The sequence below is a fragment of the Sorex araneus genome, chromosome 3 (assembly GCF_027595985.1).
Source record: "Sorex araneus isolate mSorAra2 chromosome 3, mSorAra2.pri, whole genome shotgun sequence".
NCBI lineage: Eukaryota > Metazoa > Chordata > Mammalia > Eulipotyphla > Soricidae > Sorex > Sorex araneus.
The window spans coordinates 49,691,623-49,696,595 of record NC_073304.1 but is presented as its reverse complement, the minus strand read 5'-3'; the positions used below and the strand labels follow the sequence as shown (position 1 = coordinate 49,696,595).

Sequence of the window (4,973 nt, the reverse complement as noted above, 5' to 3'; positions counted from 1 at the left end):
TTGGCGTTATTTCAGAGACCCATAGAAAAATCTCGAAAGAGATCAAAAGCCACAGTTAATCTTGGACCCAGACGTGGCTGAACAGACTGGGGTAAATTGGAGGGGAGCAGGTTGACCTGTGCCTACCCAACTGGAGCCCCCAGCAACTGCTTGCTTCCATAATCCAAAATTGCCACCATAGCCCCGGCCTGATTCAACCATCTCAGGATGGACCTCACCAAGATATAATGTGCTGAAAATTCAGATTTTTTTTTTTGTGGCTGAAATCTTCAGGCTTTCACAGAGTTGGAGTGGGGTACATTCCCCACTTCTCTGTACACATGAAGCACTGGCAGTCACCCCCACGAACCAACTCCAGTGCCATCCTGTAAACTCTATTACTGGCCTTGCTTCAGAGACCCATAAATAAATCTCAAAAGAGATCAAAAGCCAGAGACACAGCAGCAAGTCCCGGAAGACACCACAGAGCCAGAGATCTCTCTGAGCCCCATACCGAACCAATTTCACTGGGGAACCCCAGATGGAGCAGATGCACTCTCCCCGCCTACTCCAGATGGAATCCTGGTTACCAAGAGCTTCCACAAGCAAGGCCCAGGTATGTGGGTTCCAGGATTAAATCTCTATGCTGCATGGCGGCAGAGGTGCCAGGCTGTCCCTCCCCAGCTCCCTGCCCACTTGTCGGCCTGGTTGTCACCTCCACAATGTGCCTCCAGGCACTATCTTAGCACACCAATAGCCCTGGTCCAGAGACACCTAATTGAATCTCAAAATGAATTAGTGCCCTATAGAAATTTCTCTGGAACCCAATCGTTTACAATCTAGGATTCCAGAAGCACATGGACCATGATATTAAAAATGAGCAATGGACAATAAATGATCTAGCATCTATCCCTGGCAGGCAGGCTTGAATGATGGTGGGAAAATTTGAGGAAAACATAATGTCCAAAGGTAGAGAGAAAGTATTAGGGAAATTGCCTGCCATGGAGGCAGGGTGAGGACTGGGATGGGGGCAGGGGGATGGACTGGGGACACTGGTAGTGGAGAGTGTGCATTAGTGGAAGGATGGGGTGACACTGGTGGTGGAGAGTGTGCATTGGTGGAGGGATGGGTGTTCGATCATTGTATGGCTGAATCTCAAACATGAAAGCTTTGTAACTATCTCATTTCATGGTGATCCAATAATAATAATAATTAAAAAATTAATGTAGAGTTCATGCCCAATTCAATCAGCTTAATCAATGGCTGAATAAATAGCAGTACTTCTACATTAAAAAAAAGAATAAAAGTACAAAGAGAAATACAATCAAGTTACTTGGTGTGGTGTAATTAGACAACATAAAGGTTTGTATTACTCACCTTGGACCCTGAAAGGGCTTTATTAACTACTAAGATAGGAAAAATTTTAAAAGTATTTAATCTTGCTGGACTGCTGGCCCCAACTATGGCAGCTGTAAAAATCCTAGAGCTTTCCCTAAGTGGAAGTGATGGAGGAGAAAAGATATCCTCTATTGGGGACAGGCCTGGGCACCCCCTGCCTTAGTTCCTGTAAACGGGAATGAATATGGAGAAATGTGGCGTGAGGGCGAGTCATCCCCTGACAGCCAACCTTGACAGGCAGCCAAAGGGCCACCATGCTCTGGCGACCAGCCTGGAAAGGGGGTCGAAGGGCCACCATGCTCTGGCGACCTGCCTCGAGAGAAAAGTTAAAGGGCCACCATGCTCTGGCAGCTGGACTTGAGAGGAGGCTGAAGGGAGGATTGGCTCGTGTCTGCCATGGCCATGCTCAAGGCCATATCTGCTTTCCCATGTTTCTCAAGGCTGAGAGAAGGAACCGAAAAACAAGTAAGATTGGCAAAAATAAAGATGCTCTCACCACTTAATAATGTTTATGCCACTTATGTAACCTGCTGATCATTGCTAAGCTAAGACTATATAAACCTGCTTGGATTTCAATAAACTTGCTGTATGCCCCATATTGCATGCAGTCCTCCCTAGCCCACTCAACTCTCATTCCCTCTCTCCGGCCGAGGTTCAAGTTGGCCGCGCAGGCCGCGGCAATCCTCAGCTGGAAGAACATAGACTTTCTAAGATTCAAATGACAGCCTACTTTCACTTTATTTCAGAGGGATGAATTTTATTTTATTTTTTATTTTTAAAATTTTATTGAATCACTGTGAGATAGTTACAAGCCTTCATGTTTGGGTTACAATCACACAATGATGAAGCACCCATCCCTCCACCAGTGCACATTTCCCACCACCAATATCCCCGATGTACCCCCCCTTTCCCACCCTCCCCCTTCCTCCATGGCAGACAATATTCCCCATACTCTCTCTCTACATTTGGGCAATATGACTTGCAACACAGACACTGAGAGGTCATCATATTTGTTCCATTATCTACTTTTGGCACGCATCTCCCATCCCGACTGATTCCTCCAGCCATCATTTTCTTAGTGATCCCTTCTCTATTCCATCTGCCTTCTCCCCTCTGCTCATGAAGCAGTCTTCCAGCTACAGAGGGGTGTATTTTAAGCCTTTGTGTGAGGCTTAGATACTTTTAACATTACTCTGTAGAGAAGTTATGATGTGATAACTGAATGGTATTATATGTTCAGACAGAGAAACAGAAAGCAGGTAAAGGTTGCCTTATAAATCTATGTTATCAGCGGGGACAGACATAGAAAAATTGCACTCATTTGTGGAGTATAAAGTAACAGAATGGGAGACTTACACCCAAAAATAGTAGAGATAAGTACCATGAGGATTGCACCATGGCTTGGAAGCCGGCCTCACATGCTGGGGGAAAGGAAGCCCAGATAGAGAAGGGATCACCTTTACTTGGGTGCTTGGAGGACCCGCTCGGGATGGGAGATGCGAGCTGAAAGTAGACTATAGGCCAAACATGATGGCCACTCAGTACCTACTTTGCAAACCACAACACCCAAGAGGAGAGAGAGAGCAAAAGGGAATGCCCTGCCACTAGTGCAATCCAGTGGTGAGTTGAGACTAAACCCCAGTTTAGGAAACAGGGCTGTTCTTCATAGGATGGCTCTGTGCTGAAACCATGGGAACAGCCTGAATGGGGTGTGTTTTGTGGTGGTAGGAAATTGAACACTAGGACTTAGTTACTGGTGTATAAATGTTTGCTGCAGCATTATTCACAAAAGCCAAATGATGGAAACACACCAACTGTCCATCAACAGAGGAATGGGTGAACAAAATGTGGAATTACAGAATATTTATTTAGCCACAGAAAGTCTTAATATACGCTACATCATGGACAAATCTTGAAAACATACTAACTGAAGTAAGTCATATAGTATATATATAAAAGTATTAAGAAGTATCAAATGCACATAGATAAATAAAGTCAAGTTTGAGGGAAGTAAGAAATGGGGAGTTAGTTATTGCTAATAGAAATATAGTTTCTATTTTGGGGGTAATGAAATTTCGGAAATAGTAGCAATGGTTACACAATTGTGAACATATCAATGCTTCTAAATTCTATACTTTATGGAGTTTTTAATTGTTGCTGTTGTTCCAGGGATCTAACCCAGGGTTTCACATATGCAAGGCAATTGTATTAATACATCCCTGATTCCTGAATTCTATACTTTAAAGCATTATGATAACAAACTCTGTTTTATACATTAAGCACAATAATATATTTCTATGTAATATGTAGTTTAAAATTATATACATACATGTATATATGCAGAAGCATATCCCTTAAACATATTTATGTGGGTATATTTCTGGATTATCCATTGTGGCATTCTGCCCCATATGTCTCTGCCTCTCTCAGGCTGCCATCTTTAAAAATATTTTCAGAGCACACATTCTTATTAGTGTAGTGGGTAGAAAATTTTCTTTTGCTTTTCTTTTAAAAATTGTTTAGCTATTTTGATTCCTCTGTGTATTTCTGGGATTTTGGTAGGAATTGGCTCTGGACTAAACGACATCTGGCGGGGCTTAGGTGACCCTATGTTGGTGTTAAGGATTAAACCTGGGTTGGCCATGTGCAAAGCAAGTGTTTTCCTACTGCTAAAGTTGTACTATCTTTCTGGGCCAGAAAGACATATTTTACATTTTTAAAAATTATTTCAAACATCAGAAACTGTTTCAAAATCTCTCTGGAATTAATCTAGTTAAGTTGGAAGTCTGCACACTGGGTAGCCGACCTCCTTTAGAAACTGTCACCCTAATTCATCAGAGAGGGTTACAGCACCCTCTTGACCCTTGTTTATGAAATTGGAATGTTATCCCTGAAATCAGCCTTTCATTCAATAAGTTTATGTTATCCAGCTCTTACTCGTGGATGTAAATCCAGTAGGTGTCATTCTAAGCCATTGGCATATAAATCTTTCCTCCTGAAATAGAAACAGCCCCATAAATTTTTACAGCTAAGCCTTGTTAAATTGGTTACAGTGTAACATTTACCTAAGATTTTACCATTTCCACACTCATAAATCTTGGTCTATGTGCTCAAAACCATATCTTATGATATAAGCAATTATACACTGGTAGTTCAAAGGTATTGAACAGTAAAAAAACGACTCCAACGATTTTTCCTGGCACACAAACTATGTGTGCACAAAGCAAGATTTTAAAAACACTGGATAGGAAATGTCACATGAATCTACCTGGTCATGCTTTTATGACATATTTTCTCTTTCCACCTCAAAATTGGTTTTTGAATCAGGTCAGCGTATCAGTTTACAACATTGCCTAGACTGTCTCTTAAAATACAATATTTTTTTCTTTCTTTCTTGTTTAATTTTCCTCAAAGATTCTTCCTTTCTTCTCTTCCAATAATTTAAAAATTCATTCAGTTATTTTCTCTCTTTAAATATAAATTTACTGACTTGTCAACTTTTTCAAAGACTATTTTTCCATCTGTGTTCTGTAACATGGCATGTCCTTCCACCTTGTTTTTACTATCAACTATGTCTTTAGAAGGATCTCTTATAG

The 4,973-nt window shown here is 41.4% G+C and overlaps 1 non-coding gene across 1 annotated transcript; it reads left to right on the top strand.

Annotated features, from left to right (window-relative positions):
• The first annotated feature begins 2,974 nt into the window (after positions 1–2,974).
• LOC129403985 (small nucleolar RNA SNORA65) lies at positions 2,975–3,078 on the top strand. Its single transcript, XR_008629603.1, has one exon. It is a non-coding gene; the product is annotated as a small nucleolar RNA SNORA65 (small nucleolar RNA).
• The last annotated feature ends 1,895 nt before the right edge of the window (positions 3,079–4,973 follow it).